At 36.5% G+C, this 27,311-nt stretch overlaps 1 protein-coding gene across 9 annotated transcripts in view; it reads right to left on the reverse strand.

Annotated features, from left to right (window-relative positions):
• Nucleotides 1-27,311, reverse strand: part of TCF12 (transcription factor 12) — a 174,979-nt gene that overhangs the window by 129,257 nt on the left and 18,411 nt on the right. The window lies entirely within an intron of this gene.

Here is a 27,311-nt window from a genome sequence, read left to right on the forward strand (position 1 = left end):
GAATCAGTTCCTTTTATGCAAATGCAGGTTACAGCTCAAAAGAGGAAGGGGAAGGAAAAATAGGGAGATCTTTAAACTCAGTATCAGAAGATATATCCCATGTATTATCTAGCCAACAATTAGAAATACTGTTGCCAACACTTTCTCCAATTACTTTCTGTTCAAAGTTAATTGGTCAAACCATCTTTAAACCCCATTCCAAAACAAATAATTGCAAAAGTACCTGAATTCCTATAGCAAATTCATTCATATAGGATAAGGTTACTATTACAGTAATTAAGTTCCTGATTATCTGTATCACAAGATAATTTTTTTTTTAATAGGTGAAACAATTCCATCCTAAATTGCAGGTTTCCACACACTTTGGCCTATAAAACACAACTCATAAGCTTCCTGTCACCCAAACTTCTCCCATAAAGAGTTTTGATATAGAGCATAAATTCTTATGTGATGTATAGTATAACTATTTATGAAGCTTTATAATGTCATAATTTATAAATAAGAACTAAGTGTCACAATTTATAAATAAGAGCTCAGTGCAGGGTGCTCCATACAATCACCCCTAAGCCCTAACTTTATATTGCAACTGTAAAACTTTCACGTATGTATCTCATACCAGCCACACTACAAAATAAAATCCAAGGAAATACTGTAAATAACTACCTATGGAGTAGTAGTATTCTAATCATTACTTCCTTAAGAAATGTGTTTTATGACGCTACAAAATACTGTTTTGACAAAGACAGTCTGCAGAAGGCATGTTAAACTGAAAGTACAGTACAATCACCTAGATAAAACCTACAGACAACCTTTTGTGTACCGCAGGAAAGATCCCCAAGGCTGGAGAATGCTCTTTGAAAATGCAAAACCACCACTATATTGAGCCAGCAGTTTGTGGAAGTTTGCTGCATTTTGCAGCTGACAGCATTGTTGTTGTTTCATTGTAACTGGTCCAGGAGCTGAGTAAAAAGTCGTGGCTGGCACTGACAAAGGCAAAAGTAATCTTTTGGCACAATTGACTCTTTTCTGCCAGAAACAACAGCCCTAGTAATCCAGTGATTATCATAACAAGTCTTCCATTGCTTTTGTTTCAAAAGAGACATATAGTAGGAGGAGGGAAAAAAGAAAAGAAAAACACCTTACTGCAAGACAGTCTTTGGGAAAGTCTAAGATGCAGTATGTTACATCAACCCATTTAGGAAATATGTCAGTAGATAACGGTTATGCATAGTGTTTAGATGCATGACCCCTGATCAGTAAAACATGTTACTCATTTAAAAATTTGAGTCAGTGGCACATAGGGACTTATGTTAAGGTTCTGCTAAATCAGCACATGTATAACTAAAAATTCTCATTATTTTAATTCTACCATTTGATTTATGCAAATAAATTTTTTAAAGAAACTGCTCTAAAAATATAACAGTAAGATGGGGAGGAAAACTAATTTCTAAATAGTTCCCAGAATTCTTTCTTCTAAAAAAGGTCAGTTCGATTAGCTAGAGTAGTCAGGAGTATCGACATGCTTCCTTTTTTCTGCCAGGTGTCTTTTTCCTCCTTTTCATGCAGCATTTTTTCTTTTCTTACAAGCCCAAAACAGGTTTGCATCTGGACCTATCCTTTAATCAGAATTTGCACACGAGACAGGCATTCACACTTTAGAAGCTCCTTGAAGGCTACAAGGAAGAATTTCATACACTACATACAGAACACTGGCACTCTGACTTACTGCTGCTGCTTGACATCTGGATTTGACTTGGAACAACACCCCTGCCGCCCTTGGACCCTCAGATCAACATAGCACACACCAAACGAGCAGAGAACCAGCTAGCCAACAACACTCAACCAGGAAATCAGATACGTGCCTACTACAGCGCTCAAGGAATCTGTTCTGGTTTGTACACTAACATTTTTTCCACCCATGACAGATGAAAAACAACGAAAAGCTCCAAGAAGCAAAGACCCAAACAAACTCTAGCGGGCTGGGCACAAACAAACACCACATACTTCAATACAGCCAAAGGTAGCTCTGTTTGAGCCAGGAGCATAAAATACACCTTCCAGATGGGAGGAGAGCCTGAAGTGGGGATCACACGGTAAGAAAGAACACAGGAGTCATCTGTGGTAATAAATTCAATAAAGTCTCAAAGCAAAAGTGTCATCAAAAGCATCAACAAAAGCGTTCAAGTGTTTTTCTGGGAAACACAAAACAGAATGGAAGAGCTAGGGTGATCACCACCTTCATATAACCCCTTCCACAAGGAAATGCAGTGTCCAAATCCAGTATCCACTAATTCATCATGGATGTTAAAGGGCATGGGAAAGCTGTGACAGTTAGCAGAGCACTGAAAAACATGCTGCACAGGGAAGGGCTGCAGTATCTCAATCTGTTTAGGCAACACAAAAAAGGGGGAAATTCAACAACTGCATGTTATAAAGGTCTAGTAACACAGATAAATGCAGTCAGGCAGACAGAAGCATAACGAGGTTCTACCCCCACTTCCTTATTTAGTGTGTACTGAGGATGGAAAGCAATTGAAATGACTCATGAGTTGATTTCGTAGTTCTCAATCAAAATTGGCTACTTCTATAGCAGATAGCTGTAGTTTAGGGAGCAATTCAGTAAGTTTGACCTTTGTTTGAGCAGATTCAGCTGGTAGTCTGTGGCTGGTCTGGCTCACACAGCACCTCCACTGCACTCACTACGGCTGTCCCAGGGAGGACTGGCAGGACATCACCCCTGCTGTCGGCCAGCTGCGCAGACAGGGCACAGCCCAAATCCAGGACCCCAGCCAGGCCACAGGAAAGGCTGAGTGTTCCTCACTCACCTCTGGAAGATCGGGCCAAGCAGTCATGAGGATGCTTTCTGGCTTTATGCACTGAATTCTAAAATGGCTTTGCTTAACGTCACTTTTAAGATGGCACTGTGAGCATTTCAAGCCCTTCTAGAAGAAAAGCTGAAGAAACCTGTTGCATCATTACTTCAACATATGTATTCATTCTGAAGAAACAAGTCCAAACATTCACCTAATAAAAAAAAATGGATCTTACAATCAAACTGAAATGAAGGTTGTTCTTGCTGGTATAAGACAGAGAAGACCATATTTAAAACTTATTTCAAGAGACACAGGCTCTAATGTTTGTGTAAACAAGATAATATACTTTATAGGGTTACCATCTGCTATGATGTTGATCAAATAAATGATCTGACCAAAAAAATCACATTGTAGATTGTTATACTAGGTACTCAAGGTATGAGTTTCTATCTTTTATAGCTTCTTTATCCAATTTTGTTTCAGAGTAATGATATTCCTTCAGATAAGATTCAACAACTGAAATCAATTGCAAAAAAACCTGGAGCACAAACTGTAACAGCGTTGATTGTATTTTGCATCTTAGACCCCCAAACAAATCAATCTACCATTAGACCCTATATTGCAACAGTCTATTGTGAAGTATGATACAAATTATTACCTAAAATTATATTTTAGGTCTAGACTTTCTAGTAAGGGGATGCAAAGAGAAACATTATTTGATGGAGAAATGCTATCTCAATTAAAAATTTTAAATTTCAGTAGGTTAAGACTACTAGTTCTCAGCCTCTTGTTGTTGATTCCAAATAGAAAATATTTCTCATTTTATAGTAGACTTAGTATTTTTAATAACATAATAAAATAATTTATATTCTAACAAACTACCTGAAATTTACAAGTCAGATAAACAGTAAAGACAAGATACACATTTATTACTGGGGGTGGGAGGGGAACACTCAAAACCAAAAGCAGCTTTGACAATATATATCAAATAGATGTGGTGGGCTTAAAATATAGAAAGCTAAGGTATTAATCAAATTGAGAAGAGAAATGAAACCCAGGCAACCTATCAACAGTCTAACCACTGAGGTGTCATTGGGATAAATTCAGATGCAACATTATAATTAGATAAAAGTGTTTTGTCTTTCATTTCAAACTATATAAATAGAGGGCTTTCTCTCCACCCACCCCCTGCCCCCAAAGGAAAGGCAAGGGGAAGTACTTCAAGCATGGTGGGGGGGAGAAACTTGAAATCTCAATCCATATTGTTTCTTGGAGAATGTACTGACTGCCTTACAGCATATGGATAAGAAGTTCCGCCCCCCCCCCCCCATCCCTCCAGATCAAAAAGGGAAGTTCCTCCCCACTAACAGAATTGCTTATTAGAGGCACCAGTAGCAGAGCAGTATCCCTTTTTGTACCTTTTGCTCCAGAGAAGATTAATGGAAGTGCTATGGATATGTCACAGAAACACTATCCGGAGTCAGTTGTCTGGTACAAACTCTGGATTCCACAATTCCTTCAGGAAACTTCGTGAGACAATTTTATTAAATTGCATGATGCTGCTCACTCTCCTCCCTGTACTGAACCAGGGAGGCGCAGGCTGAACACTTAATCCATTGTGTGGTCTTAAAGTGAGATTTCTCCTGGGCTTCACTGTTAGTTTCAATATCCTTCCCCACCTGCCCAGTCAGGTTTGTAACCATAAGAGTTGAGGTTGTTCACTAACAACCTCTAATGGCAGACATTTAAGAGTGCAACGAAGCGCCGCAGGGATTGAAGCCACCCTGAGGAGACATTGGTTATCTTGGTTATTACCCATAAAATATTAACTGCCATTTGAATATTTTTCTTTGCAAAGATCAGTTTGTAATATCTGTTTGAAATATCAACAGTGATTATTAATAGTAGTAAATTAATTAATCTGCATTTTGGAAACACTGTTTATCCTGGAGAACCCCAGAGCACAATTATCTCACATAGCAAAGAACAAACACCCCCTATGCCAGTTACTGGGGAAATTACTTTAAGAATAGGTAATAAGATATGCTACACAAAGTTAATGTATATCCCCAGAATAGGCAATCACAATTAAAACTTCAGTAGAACAAAATTATTCAAATAGGAGAATGTACAAGTACACAACTTGCCCAGGCAATAACCAAACCTTAGACCAAAATTAGCATTGACCGGTGTTAAAAATCAGTTGTAACCTAAAATGCATCATCAAATTGAACTCCCTCTTTATGGAAAGCTGTTTAAAACCTATACTTTCATACAGAAAATGATTTGCAAGAACAGTATTTTCTCAGGTCAGAATACAACTTCAGGGTGTATACTTGAACTTTTTCTAATACAACAAAATACTTACATTGTATAAAGTCAGAAGAAAATGGAAAAAAATGCTGGTTCAGGAAAATTGATAAAAAGCTTTAATTTAACAGTGTCTATCAACATCAAAAGTCCATACAGGTAATACACTTCCTGTGTAACTAGCAAGTACGTTTTAGATTTGTTTCCACTCATTACCTAAATACAATTTGCTGTTAAAAAAAAAAAAGGCAATTACTACTTTTAACTTAATTTCACAAACAATTCTATTCATTTCTTGTAATAAGGCCCATGTATTCCCTAAGAACAACAATGGTAGGTTATTAATTCCTGTAATAGCAGCGCTTTTACAGAAATGTCAGAAGTTACCTGCTTCTCTTTCGTCATATTCTCTTGTTTCCTAAACTCTAAATCACATCACCAAACACACCAAGTGATCTGGCATGGCCTGGACACTTTAAATACAATACAACCTGCTCAGAATAAAATTGGAACTGGCATTTCCCACCCAAATTGTACTAAACTAGAAACCTGCACATTGCTATACCCATCTTGCCAGAAAAAGTACATTAGGTACAGTTCAAAGAGGAGAGCATATTTACAAAACCATATGTAATATGCTGTATGCAACACATTTGTTATTTGTGTATGTTTATTCCGACAGTTCAAGCATAAGCTAATGATGAAAACTATAAAAATTAGCATTTAAACTAGTTTTAAAGAAAAAAAGGGGGGGAGGGGGGCACAGCAAATTTCCTTACAAATCCACAGGGGTGCTCAAAGCACTAACACAGTAAAGCTATTCTTTGCCCCTGAAAAGAAATTTCCCTATATTAATACAAGCTTTAATATTATTCTTCCATCCAATTTAAGGTTAAACTTCTAAAAAAAAAATTAAAATGCTAATCTTTGTGGATATATCCTGTGTATAAATAATATTTACATGTGTGCACACACAGAGTATATTTTGAAGCCTCCCTGGTTACAAACACGAATAAAGCAAACCAGCTTAGAGATCAAGCCCTTAGCAGGGATACAACGCAGAGCTTTTATTCACATGCAAACACACAGACTGTTAAACTGCTATTAAATTGCATCATGCTGCTTATTCTCCTCTCTATATTGAACCATGAAGTATCAGATTGAACAGCTCTAACAAGCAAGTCTCAGCTGTACAATAGTAGCTATCATAATAATCCATTCTACTGGCATATTTTCCTGTGGTTACTTCAGTTATGACTTAAGAGCTTTATATAACCACACACTTAAATATATATATATATATTTATATATACATCAAATCAAGGCCACTGTCACAAGACTGCACACACCAGGCCAAAAATATTCAAATATAGCCACACAGTCAACAGCTACTGTTACCAACTGTATTACAGCAGTACAGAAAACTGCCAATTCAGGCATCAGAACACAATACAATCTGAGCTACACTGTGCGTAACTGAGGCACTAACTCTCATGAACAAAGAAAACACTGCAAGTGTGACAGCTGTTCTAACATGTCTAAAAAAGTTAAGAAAAACTGCTTTCAGTCATTTACTGTATCACAAGGTGTCCAGCAAACTTTGACCCTCTTGAAAACAAGCTCCAAGATCAACCTGAGGGTCAGTATCCTTTCATGGTTTTGATGGTTGTCATGCATCTTTACACACATACAATTAAAATTATCCCATTGCAACAAATTAAAAGTACTTTGCTGATACTTAGAAGATCATTAATGCATTATTAATACTCAAACCTTTTAAGGAAAAAGAGACCCTCTGACATATCAAGCAGTTTAAGAGCAGAGAGGAAAAAAAGAGCTGAAAAAGTAAATTTGTGAGAAACATCATATATTTTGAATTTCAGAGTTCATGTAGGCGAACCAGAAGAGAAATAAAGTATCAAGACAAAAACCTGGCATCTTAGTGAGTGAAGATTTTGAGCTTTAAGTAAAATGGCAAGTCTGGTATACAGTATAGCCAAGGAAATGTCAATACAATTCCACATTTACACTTCTATGACTGGAAACAAAGATATTTACAGATATGCAGTCAAGATAATAGAAGTCTGAGTCTGATCTTCAGAATATCTTCAGAATATCCAGACCAAAGGTGTTTGCTAAAAGCATGTGGAAGAAAACCCATAATTTGCTACGGTATATAGTACCTCTGTATCAGATTTTTGGCTGCCTTACACTACTGAAATCTAAGTCTATCCACTAACAGCAGCATGGCATCTCACATTAAAACAACACACTAACATCTTACTGTTTTTTTATAAAACAAGCATGCAGAATACAAAGACGTTTGAAAGGTTTTCAGGTTTACCTCTAGACAGGCATATCTTTAAAGAGAAGATTTCTTACTATTACTTGTTCTAAAGAGCACATCTAACAGAACTCACCCACAGGATTGGACTCTCAATACTGAACAAAGCAGAAGTTGTGTGAACATAAGCTCTTCATAAGAGAATTCTGGCTCTTTCAATTCAGCTGGGGAAAAGTGTCTATTATATGAACATGTCAGCATTAAACATCTAAAAAGAAAGTTTATCTGTTCAGTATTTAAACAGGGAAAAATGCTTAATGGATAAACAAGCACTGCACATCTGTTCATCCAAACCAGAGATGTGGTAGGCTAGCTCCACGTTACATGTGAAAAAACAATAGAATAAACATAGCAAATGTTGACTTAGGTAATTATTAGAACCTGGCTCACTTATCTCTCTCCTTTTTTGCCAAAAATCAAGTAGAAACCCTCCATACTACTTCATTTTCATCCAAGAAAGAAGCTTTTACAAGGTTAGGGCTTCACCATTTGCCCTGCAGTACAATGAAGTGCCCTGCTGGTTTGTCCAAGGGAAAGACAGCACCTATTCCCTCAGTAAAAAAACTGCCTAGAGCAAAACGTGTTTTCTTCTATTATTTTAGGCATGGAGGGGGAAAAAAAGAGGTTTAAAGTAAACTATTAAAAACTTTCATGAAGCATCTCTACCTGCATTTATACAGTTGAGAATTTGAGCTGATGAAAGTTACCATTAGCCTGAAGTATCAAGGATTACTTTTTCTAGTATGCTTTTTGTACTAACTAGTGCTTCCCCCTCCATAAGCTAGCTGGAACGTAGTAAAGCTCTTGCCAGATGTTCTTTTGCAGACGCTCAAAACCAACAGTTCTCAATAATTCCATTACTTCCAAAAGTCATAGCCAGAATCCAGTCTGAACAAACGATGGAGATCTGGCACAGCCGGTGCTGCCAGCAGGGCCCTCAGATACCTTAAAAAAAACCACAAACCCAAATAAACAAAAAAACCAAGAAACCTTTCTTTCCTCAACTTTGAGACATTTCTTTGAACCACTTCTTTGACATAGATTTTATTGGTATTTTTGAGCCTCGTTCTCAAAGTACGAAAACGTGACATTCTCTGTCAAAGGAGAGAAACCCATCTTTAAGTTTCCCAGATATCATTGTTTCTGCCCAAAGATTTGCCGAATCTAGCTCCTTGCTGCCTGGGCTGTTAGCTGCCTGCTGAGTCAGGCAGGCAGGCTTTGTGTTGACAGCTCCCTTAGTGTGAGTGGCAGTAAATGATGGTGTGCCCACAATGGTGGAAAGCTGATATGATACAGTTCAGTCTCCTACATCAACAAACGAGGTGGAAGGAAGATCACTGCCAGATGTGAACGGACCTTGCACTAATACATAGCAGTACTGCCGCAAATTTTTTGTCTGAGGGAGCCTAGTTTACCTTCAATTGGCAAAAAACTTTTGTTTCTGTTTATTAGGTGTTTCCACTTTTTCCATTTCTTTAAAAGAAGGGCTGTTCCTCCCATTGAACCAAGATGTCTCACCACAGCTCATTTAAGTAATAAGTTGCCTTACACCTGTACTCACCAGTTTCTTCCTTCATAATCAAAAGGTGTTAAGTGACCTACTAATTTCTGCTGTACTTCAGGATCATCCACATTTTAACATTCTGCTAGTATATCCATGTTGCTACAGCTTCTAAGTCTGGAAAGATTACCTTCCAACAAAAAAATTGCACCTTTAGAGGATCAGTAACACAGAAGTAACAACTCTAGGGTAGTCAAGACTCCCTGTTCAGCACTATGGTATTTAAAAGCTTAAGAATAATTACAACAGTTTAACATTACTAATTTAGCAGAAATACCCAACTATTCTGAAAAGAACTTCAAGTAGTATCACACTAACTAAAAAAATAACTTATTTTTCTATTCCTGAAAATAACTACTAAATTTGACAGGATCTGGATCTGGTGGAGATTAGTTTAGAAATACCTACATTTGCTAGCAAAGATGTCAAGATTTCTCCAACTTTACATCTTAACCAAAGGAAAGACTTTTTTTCCTGTTAGAAGGAAGAGCAGTGAAGTCTTCAATTTCTTCTACTAGCTTGTCGTTTAGTACTCCGTAGTCTGGTTAGACTGCATAACATTTCTCCTTGGCTTAAATCCTAAATATCACACTTTTTATAGAAATGTGAGTTTTCAGTGCTTTTCTCATAACAAGTGTTACATGAGCTCAGACACTCTTAATAAAATGCACTTAGAAACCATACACACTTCAGAAGCAGAAATTTGATGGAAAAGTTAGAACTGGAATTTGTATTCAAGTAACCCCATTTTAAATTGCATTCATTCTCTAACAACATTACAGCTGAACTGACATACCTGTTGCTGTTTACAAAGTGCACTCATACCTTTTTTTTCTTTTTTTTTAAATGAGGACAAGTTGCACTTTGAATAAACAAAAAAAATTGCTGCTGCTTCTCAAAGTATGCTGTTACAGCAGTTCTGTAGGTTATAGCTAGAAAATGCTGAAAGCCAATAAAGTGTGGTAGACAGCCTTTCTGTAGTGAAAAGCACCCCTACCTGGTAATTATCCTTCTTACAACAATAATACGGTATTAAACATTTGCAAACAGTAACCTGAATAGTCTATAGTCAAAAAGCAAGTAGCCATCAATAACTAATTTTTTTTTTTTTTAAATTACTCCTCCCAGGATGTTTTAAAAGTCTCTCCTACAAAAGCATCATATAGTCTTACAACTTCATTCCTATAAAACTTAACACCTTAAAATTAAGAACAGATTTCTCTCCAGGAATATTTAATCAGAACACAGAAGCTAATGATTTTACAGTAGAATTAGGACAAATACTGTAAGTTTAATATTACAGGTGAGTAAGACTAAAAAGCGGAAGGATACTAAAACCCTTCAACTCCCTAGCACTGCAGAGCGCCGGTCACTGCCAGCACAGCGTCCAGCAGGCCTGTTAGCCAACGTGTGAGCTACAGCAGTACAAAATCTCCTCATGCAAAATAAGCCTTCAAACAGGCAAGCAACATTTACTAACTCCTCTAAAGGGATTTTGATGCAGGAACCGCTGCCAGACAACATCTTATGAGTCAAGTTTTATGTATGCAAACGCAAGCCTGTCTTACTAACAGCTAAGGGCTGGCTGCCACCCAAAGGAGGCCATCCTGCTTCCCTTAACACTCTGCTGTCCGCATGGCCCATAGCCTGGCTTCTGTGTCCTCCTCCCTCATACTAGCACCTGTGTTTTGTAGGGTCCTGCAGTAAACCAGTTCAGGAAGAAACTAGTAGAAAACAGAACCATAAGAAAACCCCTTGCTGGCTTCTGGCCAGATTAGCTCACAAAAGTATTCCACTACCAGGCCAGACCACCACCACCAGCGTTGGCAGAAAGGAAGGGGAGAGTATGAGAATCAGACAGTGCCAAAGTCAGGGTTGGGTGAAGGACCAGGGAAGTCAGCCCATTGCTTTTCAAACATTCGCTACCTCTGAGGGGGAGAGGGGAAAAAAAGAAAAGACATCACTGTGCCATGATGTGTAAAATTCTGCAGTCCACTTTGAGACTACTGCCTTTACTGGACCATTGATACCATGCCAGCACATGAGAAAAATAACTGAATAAATGCATGTTTGAATTACATCAAACACCAATAAACTTCATAAAATCTTAAAAATATCAAATCTGCTCAGTGTTAGGGTAGAAACAGGTTAGCAGGAAGTTCAACACTGCCAGAACACTCACACATACTTTATCATTCACTTGCTAGAATTTTAGCCAAAATTTAGAGGAAGAGTAAATTACTTTGAAGTAAATGGCAACAAAGCCCAAGAAACTTCCTTCCCTGTTTCTTCTGTAATTAAAAAGACAAAAAGTAAGAATCTTTATTTTAAAATTTTTAACTACACTGAATTTTAGCCAAAACAAATCTTGGATCCCATGTGCCAAATAAGTTGCTTCTATGAATTACTATAGCCCATTTTCTCTTTTGTATTTTAGAATCTTAAGCATTGCCAAAACAAGCCAATTTAAACACATCACCTCTCTGGCTGGTGACTTTAAGTTCAAATTTTGTTGGCCTTGTATCATGCATTTGTTTCTCTTTATGTTACTGCTTTTAGCTCTGGCAACAGCTTTCAGACTTCGCTTCACTTTATGCTTTACTTTTTCAAACTCCAACACTCCAATACAATGAAATTTGTGTAGGTGCCCAGCTTTGCTCAGTCACTAAAAATAAAATATTACTGTTTATAAGGATTATCAAATAATTTTAACAGAAGACAGACTCTTCACATTCTGTTAAACACATAAAATAACAAAAATGAAAAAGCAGTTTCTGCCTTTTTGAAAGAGACAACCATGACTTGGTATTTGGGAAGAATTTCTTATATTCCAAACACAAAGCATATTATTGCTCTTCAACATATTATTACTTAAGTGTTTTGCAGATCACACTTTGTGAAAGGGTAATAAGGCATCAAACGTCTCTTCACAACCCAATTTATATATGAAGGATTACTGACATAGGTTCAGAAGAAAAACACCGACCTTCCCTCCCAGATATAAGAGAGTGTTCTGAAGATTCACACATGTAATAGGGCAATTCAGAATAAACACCACATACAGCTCCACAACACGTGTTCATGTGGACTAAAAATGCAGAGCATATTCCTTTAGAAAAGGCTGGCCCACATACTTCTAAGAAAATTAAGAAATACTTGTAAATTGAAGTGAATTCATAACTAAACCCTCTTCACCTGAATTCAAACAAATGTGATATGCTCACATAACTGAAGGGCTATACTAGATGACATTGTGTCCTTTTGTGCCCATTCCCCAGACACACGTGGGATTTCCCTGACAGACAAACCAACACAAGTACTTGCCTGAATTTTCACAAGTGATATGAAAGCCCACTGAATTAAACACACATTAAGGCACCTGGCAGGATGCATGTGAAACAAATGTAAAAATTCAAGTACTCCAGTAGCAATTCTGTTCTACATCACTGCATGTACCTTAAGAAGTAAAGCTTATATTTAAGAAGTCACACAAAAGAAGTAAACATGCACATCACTCAGGTGTGTATATATATATATATGCAATTTGGACTTTAAAAAAAATTCTGTGTACATCGCCGATTACAATATCAACTATAGATTATGGAACATGGATTGTCATTAGGATTTTACTCCTTGCTTGGCTTTTCTTTTAAAAAAAGCAAGAAGTAAATCTGAAGCCACTTCCTTTTACATTTTCAAGTTCACTGTTGAATTTTTAAGCATCAGGGCATAACTTACCTTGAATAAGATATATATTCTTAACCAATTATCAAGAAACCATAACATTGTATACGCTTCAGCCCCCAAGATGTCTTTAGCTTAGTTTTAATTTTCCTAAAGGACTCTGTGTGTATCATTATCTTAATGCTGAATCTATTATGGGAGAAACAAGGGAAAGCTAAAAAAATACTATGAAATACTACAATAAAAAGATGACAGAATAACAGACAAAAAAAAAAAACACGGAGAAACAATCTATACCCACTTTTATTAAAAAAGGTTCAAAGTGAAGAAAACTTCACACATGGTAGGGCCTCTTAAGATCTGTGAAGCCTGTAAGTTTTCCGAGGCCTAATTAGGTTTTTAAGAAGTCTTAAAAATCTAATACACCCTATTCATACAGAATTTCAGTTGAATATAGGTTCTTAACTCTTTCATTGTAAAACCAAACTTTAGTAGTTTACAGAAGACAAAAAATACAGATGAAGCTAAGCCATTTCATCTTATTTTCCATTAAGAATGAAGTACATTTGAAGCCAAAATTCTATACTCACTGCACTTGATTAAACCCGGAGTAATGCCATCTATAATGCCAGTTACAGACAAGTAACAGAAGGATCTGATGTGATGCCTGCATCGATCTAGTGTTGTACTTAACAGTTTTTCTATCTAGAGTCAATTACATCTCCTTCACACCCACATCTCTCATTCTAACACAAGGTCTACAAGATTTTGTTAAATTGTAATAATAAATATTCTGCTGAACAGAAAATATAAAAACTATAGAAGGGAACATCTGTATTTCAAACAAGTCTATCAGACTAGACATTCGGCCTAAGAAAAATACTGACTACAATTACAACAGTGTCATTATTATGTACATGCCATCTTTTACACAAGAAAATCCACTCAAAGCCATTTTTAAAACAGCTCCAAAATTAGAAGTCTGTAACTGCAGCAATCTTAAGGCTGTTAAGCTTCCAGACTATAGCCAGTTCATAGCAGGGCTGATTAGCTCAATCACAGCACCTTGTTAACAGCAGCTGAGAACTCCAAACTGAATCTAAATTACATCAAGCAACTCAAAGCACAGGCAAAAGTACTTTATCCTCAAAGGATAAAGGATACTAAAATAAAAAAAGAATGGATAACCTACAGAAGCTCATGAGTTAACTAAAGCACTATGATACATAATGTTTCCACAGACGGCACGTATTTCAACAACAAAAAAGTATTTAGAACAAGTCTAGAAATCAACTTCATGAACCCTCTTAAATTATGGAATACTTTTAAGTTTAACATTCTGTCTGAACTTAGTGACTGCAAATATGGTTATAGCACAAAACAAAGTTATGGGGGCTGGGAGGCAATATGCTACTGATGAGAGGTAGGGGGAAATAAGAGCTAACTGCTCTAGCTAGGTTTTTACTAGCTTTTTCTTTGTCCCTTGATGTTGTCAGCCTCATTGGAAAGGAATAATCTCTCTGCAGCATTTATTTTGTTTACTTTTCAAATGCAACAGAAGTAATTCAAGGCCACCAGCAGTCTAAAGAGGACAAATGAACCACCTGTAGAGGTCAGTATTCTAAAAGCATATCAGTAAAAATGAAGCAAAATGTCAAATTCTCTATTTAGGAGGAACATTATACTACGTGTGTTGAATAATGATAATCTAATGCATCTATACACATGCATGTATTCTCCTCTGTCCTTCTGACAAATAGCACAGGAATAATTTTGCTCTGATTAACAGAATGTGGAGGCAGATGAAAACAAACAAAATTCCTGAACCGGTTCATCACAGGAGTAATACTTGAATAAAACCAGTTTCCTATGGCAGAAAAGAGCCACCACTGTGATTAACTGTTTAATTAATTTAGTGTCAAGAATTTCTACAGGAAATTGCTTAGGAAAATGAATATATAGATGGCACAGTCTACTTTCAAATTTACGTTATGAAGTTTTCCATATTAAATCAAATGGTAAAATTACTTCCTAGACCACAGAGTTTTGCTCAACTCATATCACAAAAGTATATGCTATAGTAAAAGGTCTTTCTGGAAGACCAAGACACGCTCAAACAGTTCAAAAATTAAAAATACATACTGTATAACAATTAAAATATCTTACTAGATCATGAAAATGAGTTAGATATAAAACAACACATGTTATTATTAAAATGCTACAAGGTAAAAAGGATCTTAAGAATTCCAGTCATTGCATCTTTTCTCTGAAAGTGTATGAGACACACACCAGGGAAGATACCAGGTTTAATCAAAACTTTCTCTTGATTTCAGCAGGAAACTAGCACGGAAAACATCTGCTACATAAAATCTCTGATTTGCTGCTTTTGGTTACATGTAATTCTTCTATGTTGACCCAGGCATTTCAGATGCAGTTGCTCCTTGCATGAAGAAGAAGAGAGAAGCAACTTGATTTTAAGTTATGTAACTGAAAAGGAAAGGCTCGCAGTTATTATTGTCTTTTCCACAAAAAAATCTAGTTGCAAAAAATAAAACCCCATAAATCTAATGAGCCTCCAGCAATAACATTAATGCTTAATTCATCTACAAAACTTTGGTTTGAAATTCATAAGTTTTCAAAAAATAGTCAGTTAGGCATCAACACTATGAGGCAGGAGAAAGTTACCATATTTGCTTAGCAACTAGGACACATAAACCGTGTTTTTGCTGTGAAATGGGTCAATATGAACAGAGTAGATTTAAACAAAATTGTGTTTCACCCTGGAATGCTAACTCACTGTTTTTTAAATACTTGAACCGCATTCTCTTAAATGTTTGTTTACCATTGTATTTGGTCTTTAGGACATGCTACAGATTATTTATTTCCTGATTGCCAATCCTTCCCTTTGGGGAATAGTTTTTCTCCAAGGTTCTCCAAGTTTCCAACCTCTTCAATACATGTCCTGTTACTGCATTTGGATCTGGCTATCAGTTACACAAACAATTCAGTCTCCAGACAATCACTTACACGACAGAGGCGAGCAGCAATAGTCAATGAGTTGATCTGACAAAGCATTTGTTTAGGAACCTGCTTCTGCCAAGTCATAGTCTTGGCTATTTGGAATTTTTTTGCATTAAAAACAAGGAATCCATCCCACTCATGTTATCCAACTATGCAGACAAGCAAGCAAAAAGTTCCTTGAATAACATGACCTTTGTGAAATCCTATCAACAGAACTCCCTGCATCAAGGAGCTCTGCGCTCGTCAGCCTATTTAAGCAGCCAGAGTGTGAAGGAGTTACTTGAGTGCGGGATCTGAATATTAAATATCTCACGCTGTCCAGATCACAGTAAAGCTATCAAATAACAGAGTGACTACTTCAGAGCAAAACTTTTTTGCTGACTACCAATAGTACCAATAACAGCAGCATCCTCAGTTTCATGCCAGGCTACATACTACTCTGAATTGCCCATCACAGTTTGGAAAAGACACTTTTATAGCTTGCAAACATGATCTTTCACTATCACTTCCAGAACTGCTGCATATGGTGACAGAACATATGGTGACTACAACTTCAGTATCACCTAATTTTAGGTGGCACTGAAGTACTCTGCCATTTCTGAGAGCCTTAAGTGGATTAGCATTTATTAAAAAACTTACTTGAAATCCTATCTCATAAAGGATGTCTTCTATAAGTCTTCAACTGAAAAATACTTGCAGTCACTGTGCTAAAAACACTGCAAACCTCAAACAGAAGGTGCAATTTCCTTGTCAACAGATTTCCACCGCATACCCACATCTGTAATGCGTGGTAGCAAAAGCAGACAAGGAAAAACATTGAAAGAAAATATAAAAGTCTGAAATGGTTCCACAGTCCAGAAAATAAATAAATATATGTGTGTGTGTTAAAAAAATAATATATATATATATACACACACATATATATAAAAACTATCATCCAAATAAATCACTACTTCCTTTAGTCATTCCAGTTCAAGAATCTAGGTTAAAACCAGAAAGAAAGAAAAAAAAATCCTTGAAATTCACAAGTCATTTTAAAACTGCAGAAGAAGGTATTTTTCTATTGAAATTACACAGCAAAATTGTAAAAAAATATAAGCCAAACAGAGAAATTTTCAGCAAATTTGATGTCCCTGGTGACAAACTTGCAAAGTTAACCATGGAGAGTCACCTTGAAGTCACTAATTTCTCTGAGAATACTGTGGATTCCAAAAAAGTGCCAACAGGAAACTTCCAATGCTACGACTGTCTTAGCACTTCAAAAGAATGAACCTGACCAAGCAGCTTCTTTACAGAAGTTAAGCAGCTATATATTGATACACAAAGGTAAATTTTGCATAAACCTCTCCAAATTGATGGTGTATCCTTTTCTAGAAAAGGCTCTAGAAAAGTTCACTCTCTTCCCAATAAAGTAAGATTTTCTATTACACTGTTTTCTCTCAAGTTCCCAAATGCATATGAAGAATTCAGCAAAAGCTTCTCTGTCTCAGTTGTAAACAAAAACCACCTGAAAGGAATTAAGAGTAGAAACAATTTGATCTAGGGCTAGAGAAAGTTCACTGATCATGAAGACAATCCAGAATCTCTGAAATGGTTTCAAATGGTTGAGCTGTAATACAGAAGTATTCTTCCTCTTTCTTATAAGACTGCATCTCACCATTTAAACAAACTTTCTTAAGATGCAGGCCAAAGCTGAACCTGAAAAAAATTAAAGCAAATAAAAAAATACCCACACATCAAAGTATTGTAGAATTTATTAATCACACATTATTATCTGGCACACTGCCAAAAACCATACTGGAGAAATCAATAGTTACATCACTGCAAACAGCATTTCTTCTGACTTCTTAGTAAACAGTCAGTTTCAGGAGAAGCAATTTAACCACAGTAGAAGTCATAAACTAGCTCCATCACCAAAAGTTAAAAGATTTTACCAGACTTTTTTTAAAAAGAGAGACAGTATAACATCGTAAAAAGAAAAGAAGAAAAAAACCCCTGCAACAGGGCCACTCTTCCTAATGAGTGATTTGAGAATGCAAGAGGCAGACATTAATTCCAGGAAAAAGCAATATTTCTTTAGAAGTATTCTCTCCCTATGTTAGCATATGGGCAACAGAATCAGCAAAATCAGTGTTCATAAAATGACTGTCCAGACAAAAAGCGATCCCTAATTTAAGAATACAAAACCAAATTGCAAATTTTCATGATCTGCTACAGCAGCGTACTAGTGTTTAAGCACAACATTGCAAATGTTCTACTGAATGATTTATTATAATATATATACACAAAATACTGTGGTAGAATGTTTAGGAGGTGCAAGAATAAGGGAGATAAAACAGAAGAGAGGTATTCATTCAACATTAGATGCCAGACACCAACATCCAAACTTCTTTTTAAAAGGAGCCACAGGGAAAGTACAACTTTTGTTTTTACTTCAAGTTTGACCTATTTGTGTCTGTGATGACTCATACATAGAGGAATTTGAAATTTATTCCAGAAATAGTTTAATTTAAAACAATGGTACTACTAAAGATTCAGCCAAAGATGGAAACCCATTAATTCTCCGTGCTGAACGCTACATTTCATTATCACAGGTAAGTGCCTTCAGTTACAGTTGTTCCACAAGCCTAAACATTTTCTCGAGCACCATATTTGATATTCTCTACTGTCTGCATCAAAGGAAAATTAAAAGACAAAAAGAATTTTAAAATCAAACAGATATGAGCAGAGCCACTTTGTCTGGAAGCGGTCTCTTGGAAAGCATTCATTGCCATCATTCATGATGAACGGTTTTGGGGTTCCCCCTTCCCAGCTTAATGATGCACCCAGCACTGGGTTGGGTCAATCCAGTGTTTCGCTGCCATTAATCTCTTCTCCCCTGATCAACAGTATAAACTACTACATGTCTGGCAACCACAGTGAAATTCAAGTTTAGCCAAGTAGATAACTATCATGAGTTCAGTTTTCAGGTATTTGACATGTATTTAAGGCACTCTGAACAAAATTCTGGCCAGAGTATCAATAAAGATTTAAGGAAGAATCATTAGACACTTGAAAGGTTTTACATTTCTTTTAATTAAACATATGAAGTTCAACTGCTTTCATATGCTATAGCCTGACATCAAACCACCTGATTTCATTCTCTCTTATCTGGTAAACTTATATGAACTGCAGTTTCATTCATGTCTACTAAGCCATCGCCACCCTATCTGTTCAGATGGAAAGCAAATTTAATGGAGATTCCTACCTTTATTTAAAAGTTAGTTAAAGTCCAAAACCAGGACTGTTTTTAATATGTAGACTTCCATTTTATTAGCTATTCCACTTTATTTAATCCAGGACCAATTACTTTCAGTTTCCTCTCATGCTTTTTTTTTTTTAGATGCCTCTGCTCTCTTCAATTTGCAATTTTCTATGGCACTAGCACATACTCAACCAGTTGCCAAAACAGTACCACTATCGCCAGCAGCTTGGCTTTTACTCTCTACTTTTCCTGCATGACAATTCAGGGAGTCTAAACGTTCAATTTTTTTTTATTATTAAAATTCAGATCAGTATAATCTCTTCTAGTAGTCCTAGCTAAATGTAGTTTTTCCTTCTTTAACACTCCAAAGCAGCCTTTAGGGGCAGATGTAAGTCAGCAAAAACACGGTCAGTTTCACACCCCATTTCAAAACAATCTGAAACCTAAGTGAGAGATTGACAGCTTTCAGTGCACACCAAGATGACTAGGTAGTACCACAGAACTCTACAGAGAAGATCTCAGTGCCCCAAACCACTACACACTGTACACTCCAAAAGGTAAAGAAGCTGTTATGTGCTCCACAAGTTTACATTCAAGTTGTATGTGACCAGGTGAGAGCTGCTGCATCAATGCCGGACTTCCTCCTAGCCCGAGTAAGGGAAAGTCAGCCTCTTCTTGTTCTTACCTAAGCAAGACTCTACATTTTTGGACGGCAAACAGGGAAGGTGGTCTACATTACTACCTTGAATAGATTTGGCTTTAAAAATAAAAAAACAAAACAGAAAACCCACACACAACCTCTGCCTGCATTTTAATCAAGAGCAGAAAGAAAGGAAAATTAGAGCAGACATTACTTGCATAGATTTAAATAAAAAGGACAATTCTTCTCAATAGCAGTCTCCATTCTATCATCCAGGTGCCACAATAATATCCCTTTTCCAACTTAAAAAAGGAGTTGATCATGTTACAAAAGATCAGATAACAGTAATAGGCAACATCAGACTATCAATGCCACAACCTCCTGGAACAGAGAAATTATTTAAGCATGATACTGACTTCGTAAGATTTAAGATACTAGCACACATACAACAGTCCATCCTTTAAGACATAAACATATTGATACTAAATGGTTGGATTAATGGATTATAAAGGAGCAATACCATAAATTAATTCTGATACATCTCAGCAAAGTTGCTGAAAAAGAAAACAGAAAGAAAAAAAACAAGGGGGGGGGGCGGGGAAGAGATCAGCATTCTAGAAGTATCCCTGGGGGAAAGCAGCAGCCGATCGTGGCACACTTTACCTCTGCCCCTTGTTCATCCATCTGCTGCACCCCAAGGAATGCCACGGGGGAAGCAAACATGTGGAGCACAGCTAATAACAGCAATTCTGTCCATATTAGAAACTAATTATCACCCTTTCCTATCAGGATCAGTGCTTCCAGAATTATAAGCAATTTACCCTACTAAATGCAGTCTAGAATTTAATACTCAATAACTCAATAGCCTATTTTAAAAAAATGCTGATTTGGACCTTTATATAATACAAATTATATTGCCCGTCTTTTCTATACAACCTGCTCTTCTGCATCTGAAGATTTAAATTTTTATTTTTTTAGTGAAGGGATGAGGAGAAAGGAACTCTGCTTAAACACAGTCCTGTGCATTTCAACTCTTGGCTCAAAACTGCACAATAGCTGTAATTAATTCTATGTAAATCTAACAAAAAAGACAAACATTGGTTTTGTATTGTATTGGCAATCTTCTGGAAATAACAGCATGAAATCTCATTGCTCCCTACCAAATATATTACATTTCATTAGATACACAGACCATAAAGCTACAAAATGAGACAAAAAGCTGTGAATAGCATTTTATATACTGACCTTGCAAACAGAAATTACGAGTTTTTCCTTGGTCTATTTTTATTCTACTAAACTAAAAATTAACAGCTTGGAGAATTGCTGAGATCCCTCCATATTAGGCTGCTTTATAAGAAAGTAATTATTTACTTCAAAATAATCAAGTTAACATTGTTTTGTTTTAATTAACATAACCTATTTGAGGCACTACTTCTGCACACCAGTGGTCCAAATGTTCTGCAGCACAATCCAAAAGAAACAAGAAACAGGGAACACCAAGGAAAATCATACTGAGTGCCAAGACCTGAATAAAGAGCATCAGATATGGATCAAAACAGTGCTTCTCTCCCAAGGATCATAATTTCTGTTTGTTTTCTATCCATCCATTCTTTGAGCCAAGTACTTTTTCAGCCCTCACAACCCTAAGTTTCGTATCACAGGCTACCAAGACCAAAGTACCCTCTTCCAAATTCCCTCAAAGCCCCTCCTGGTTAGCCAGCAGGTGCCACTTTTTTTAAGAAAGACAAGGTCAACATTCCCCTAAGGATTTGAGCAAAATGCCTCCTCGAGCAAGCAGTCTGGGATTCGAACTTGGGTCTGCCTACTTGAGACTGCACATGCTGGCTCAACGCCTTGAGGTAGCAATGTCAAGAACCGTTAAAGAAGGATTTACAGAAAAGTATCAAGGATAGAAGTGAAAAGCATTCTAATGAGAATCACCATCAAACTACTTTATACCTTTGAGGAACAGACATTGATATTACCCTATAAAACATTTTTAGATGAAAATGAAACATTCCCCAAAATATTTAATTTAAAAGTAAATACAACTTAGAGTCAGATGCTGAAGAACTGTAAATACATAACAGAGCACTACTTTTTGTACACAACAAAATGTAATACCAATATAAATTCAAAGTACTTATAAAGCTATCTTTTTTTTTTAAATCAAAAATAGTCAAGACTATATTTATGATCAACTATATTCTTCAGCATGAAGGGATACAAAGAACAAACCTAACGCAAAACACCAGTAACTTGGTTTAATGAGATTACAGTACATTAAAAGGTGCTCATAAGCATTTTCTATAAATGAAATGTAAAGCCTGATGACTACATACGATCCGGAAAACCAACCTAAGCTCATAATGAAGGTATTGTGACAAAGCTTAGTACCTAAAACACCAACAGAATGGTATATTTTTGATGTAGCTGAAAATTTTACATCAGTTATAAAACAGCCATGTTTAAGTGACTAGTTTTAGGGTAGCAGTGTTCTAGTTTCTATGATCCATATAACAGTTACAAGGCAGATAACACTTGAGTTTATCTAGTAAATAATATGATTCCTTCCTGCAAATCTCACTTCTCAAAATGACAGCATTTTTACAGTGTAATAGCACACGGCTGGAAAATTTAAGCCACATGTCAAGTACCCTTAAAGAAATCAGTAATAATACTGATTTAATCAGTAATAATACATAACTCAGTACAAAACAGTTTATTTTTCTCGAATGCAGTGAAAAAGGGATATTACGGTCTTCTATGGGAAAAGCAAACTGGCAGACTAAATAAATATCAAGAACTGTAGCCATTAGTTCATTAAGTAATGGTAGTAAAAAGAGGGGGGAAAACCAAAACCCAACACTCCTGCACTCCAATCACATATCCCCTCTACCAGTACACAACAATAAGTACAACAGTGAACCTGTAAGTATCAGGAATATTTGGGGTTGTTTCCTCACCTTTGCAATTTTGAGCATATTTAACCTCACGCCCACCCCGTACATACATGGCTATTCTTGTATCATCATCTGCATCCCTCCAGAAAACAATCCTACAGAAGATAATCTAGACTAGTAATGACACCAATTTTCCAAAACAGATTTGTCAGCAGTGAGAAACAGCATATAGACTCTTCTACTGACATCCTACTTACTTATTGCTCTTAGCTAGATTTAGTAACTAAATTTACATTAAAATAATTGTACAACTGTACTTCAGCATACAATAAATACTGCCTTAATATCTCAGCATGAATCATCCCCAGGCTTGGGGGGGGGGGGGGGGGGGCGGGGAATAATTTAAGAGCCTAAAACAAAAGCCAACATCATCTGACTTCACACCTGGTTGTCTGTCCAATCAAAACATCAATTAAGTCAACACCAGTCAAAGTCTTTATTTCTCTAAATGACATTTCAAACCATAGATGCACAGATAAATTCCATTTTATTTATAAGAGTTAACAGGAGGGCATTGTGCATGCGCAATGCATATAGTGTGCTGAGGAGGAAGAACTAAAACAAGGATACTCTTATGCAAGCTAGTTGCCCATTCTTGCCACCATCTACTAAAAAAAAAAAAATACAATTAAAAAAACCCTCCCTTCTATAAACTGCCCTCCCTTCTATAACCTGAAGCACCTAAAAGGTTTTCTTCTGTTTGTTCAATTAAAAGGAAAACTCAATTCTGCAGAAAATATATTAATGCTTTTAATTTGAATTCAAAAGACATGCAGGCCTTTCAGTAGATTATAAACCCACAGCCAGGTGTCCATTTCTTATAATTGTCATAATAAAAGCAGAGTTTTAAGTACAGCTCCTTTCTGAGAGAGGTATTTTTTAACAACTTGTCACAGGCCACAATATAAAACCAAAGGGCAAACTTCTTAATCAACTTGTCACTCCTAAAAAGCACAGATCTAACTACAGACATCCAGATATATACAGCTGAATCAGAAGTTGCATAAGGAACATGGATTTTTTTTTTTTTTTTTCTTTTAATAATATGCAGCAACTTACTACATGTAAGTACCTTCACAGTCAGACTGGCAACACGAAAGGGAAGTCACATCCACAGAAACGTATGCACACTCACCAAACTTCTACTTCACAAAAATCTACACTTACCAAGACACTTCCTCCACTGCAGTGCACCCTGTGTTACCATGACAGTTAAAGTTTTCCATTCCCAGCTCCAAGTCACATTTTACAGAAAACATTTTTTATGGATGTGCAATATTATTAAATTTTATTTGAAACAAATGAGCACAAAAGCTTTCCTAGGACTACTTTCACTAATTCTAATGCTAAGGAACACTAGAGGGAAGCGCTAAGAGAAGTCATCAAAATCTCCAAACAGAAAGTCAAAACAGAAAGGCCAAAGACAAAAAGGCCAAAGTGTGTTATATCCAGCACAGGAACACTTGAACAGTCCTATTAAAACAGAGCTCCAACTTGAAGAAGTATGTCAGAGGCATTTTGAGAAGAGCGTACTTTAAGAACAGAGCCAGCTCCCTCCTGGCACACTACCACATACACAGGCATCTGCAAGGCACTTCCGGTTATCAGGCCACATGCATGTCCAAAAAGCAATAAAGAACAATTTACAATCTATGAAAGCACACCTCTCTTGGACTTCTGTTTCCCTACAAATGATCTTGTAAAGAGTGAATGACTACTGAACAAACACAAAAGGTCAGAGGCAACAACTTCCAAATAACTGGCATTGCCCCAAGCCATTAGAACGGAGTTATGGATAGGCAGATGACAAAGTTTCTGAACCTAAATTTCCACACCCCAAAAAACCCTAGCATCCTGGTTGAGCTCTTTGCCTCTGAACAGCCAAACCCTAACAGCCTCTTTCTGCTATCAAAACCAGGCTGGCAGTAAGAGAAGGAATTTGTTCACTACAGAAAGTAAAACACAACCAAGGCCCACCACGTGTGCAATGCTAGCTGTACAAGCAAATGGCTTTTAGTCAGCTCGACTCCTATCAGTCGCAGGCAGGAAGAAAACCAGACAAGCCACTTAAGCAAACGCTTGTTCACTGTGGGACAGCAACAGAAGATTTATTTGCACAACTGGAGCCAGTATGCCAATAACTTCTGTTCACTGACACCCTTTACAGAAATCCACACAGTTACCTTCCCTCAAAGGAAGAAGTTACAGCACAGAGATTACCTGGCAGAACTTAAAAGAAAATAAAAGCCCCAAGATTATGTAAGTGGAAAGTGACAAAGTTGACAAAAATTAACAAATTTCACTGAATTAGCAAATGCTTACTAAAATTCCACAGGTGTTTAGAGATAACAATCAAAACGCAAAGACTAAAAATGTTTTGGATAAAGGAAAAGGAGACATGCCTTTCCCTGAGAAATGAGATTTTACCAGAATTAAAGATTCAGCAACCACATCACAGCCTCAGCCCATTTGTGTACCGTGATAGAGCAAGATCAAGGAGGAAAGGTGGCCAGCATTTCAGTGCTGACAGAAGCGGGACACTAGATACCTCTAGTGCTTATTCACTTCCAGTTTGTTCATTACTACTACTGTTACAGAACACAACATGGTATTTCACAAGTGTAAGCATGCTTTACATTTTAAGCTTTTTTTTTTTTAAAGGAAAACAAAAAAAGCCTCATACAACAGATACAGATACCAAATTTGCATTTCATCATAAAGGTGCCCAGGATTTTCAAAGAAAAGGTATCAGACTTCTGAGAAATGAAGTCATTCCCTATCTTGTTAAATTTTATCTGAATAAGTTCAACAAACTTCCTAAGAAGAAATAATAATATCATTCTCAGTAGTATAATTCCGGATGCATGCCAATTAGTTCCATATATTGTGTATTTCAAAGATCATTTCCCAAAAGGGCTGGAAACAAATAATTATCTTTTTTTTTTTTTTTAATCTGTCTGCATTTAAAGTCAATCAGTCATGAGGCTTCAGAGGAAAAAGCAGGCTAAAAACATATTTAAAAGCCTATTCCTAGCCCCATGAGAGTGCAGTCTCAAAACACTAAATCTGTCACTGGTTCAGGGGTGATAGCAGACACTGCTGTGCCTCCCAATTACACCGTCAGTTGTACATTTCCAGAAATATACATGTGAGAAGAAACTGTAACACAAGTGATTTTTTAAAAGGAAAAAGATTTGAAACTGCTCAAAGGTGATTATCAAAATCTTCCTTTGAGGCATTCTGGAAGAATACACATACAGTAAAAGTAAATCAAAATATATTTCAGAACACTGTCACTATTCTTAGTATTTCTGTCCACACCACTCCATGTATCATGTATTCTTTTCTTGTACACACACACAAAAAATATCACTTCTGCAAGACACCACTGTATCAAAAAAAAAAAAATCACAGCACCAGAACAGCAATGAAAGAGAAAGCTAACTGAATTGTCCCTGGGCATTTTGTCCATCAAGATATGTTAGAAAGATTAACTGAAAGTGAAAAACACAACACAAAATACAATGTTCAGGACTGGCATTCATTTGGTTCATATTGTACAAATGCCTGGAGGAATCATGTGTACCCAGAAGCAGTTAATGACATGGACGAAAGCAAGTCTAGAAGAATGCAAATGACCAAAGAAAGTTAAAAAATTATTAAACATCAGCTGAACATATACAGATAAATTCAAATCTACCCTGTGCGAAATAAGTTAACTTTACTGTGTTTCTTGCTACCCAATGGCAATTATATTAAGAAAGTCTTAATGATTACATTAATACTTACTATTAGAAGCAGCACCACTAACTGTTACCAAAACCAAGCATTTTTTAACAGGTCATCTTTATTTTTCCTTGGAATCGAGAGCTAAGTTCATATTAAAAAGAATTAATTCAGAAATTGAGAAGTACTCCACCTCAAGGCCAGAACAAAGACAACCCCAACTACCAAAACCAGTAACAGAAACCTGGTGGTGGACAGTAATAACTGCATGGGAATGGACGTGGCCATCTGCATGAAGAATGCCGAGGGCAGAGTAGTACAGTTCTTTGTCTCCCAGCTTCAAAGTTGAACATCACTCTTTATAAATGTTGATGATCTTAAGCTTTGTTCTGAGTTTTTGGATAACATAATCCTGCCAAAATAAATATGAAAGTTGCTTTCATATTCTGTTCATTACCACTTAATTCAAACAAATATTCTTCAAGAACAAGTTGAAGACCTCTATCTACAATAACAAAACAGCAAAGGATCAAACGTATACCTTGCACATTAACAACAAATAAAGTTGTAAGAATCCCTAAAGTTTCTTGCAAATCAGGCACGTGGAAAAGCAAATAACCTTCCCACCTAACAGTTTCAACTAGATCAATCTTCTGGGCTCCACTGGAAGATACTTCTACCTCCTGATTTCCCCAGCTTTCTGTGTCTCCCAAATACTAGCTTCAGTGCAAACATCCTACTTCTCATAAAAGCTGCTGTGAAGTTTAAAAATAAGTAGCTCAAATCACTTGAACTACAAAAAGATGAGAAAGCAGACATTATTTAAAAAAAAAAGCCTCACAAGTATCACATTCAGAAGTTGCTAAAATGTAACCTATAAATTGGGGTGAACAGTTAATTCACCTTCCTAAAGCAATGTTTAATTCCTTAAATTGGTTCACACTCTCTCCCCCTTCAGTGTTTTCTAAAACATTGATCCTGCTAGCTGTATCAAAAATTCTATTT

Source organism: Haliaeetus albicilla, chromosome 12 (genome assembly GCF_947461875.1).
Source record: "Haliaeetus albicilla chromosome 12, bHalAlb1.1, whole genome shotgun sequence".
Lineage (NCBI taxonomy): Eukaryota > Metazoa > Chordata > Aves > Accipitriformes > Accipitridae > Haliaeetus > Haliaeetus albicilla.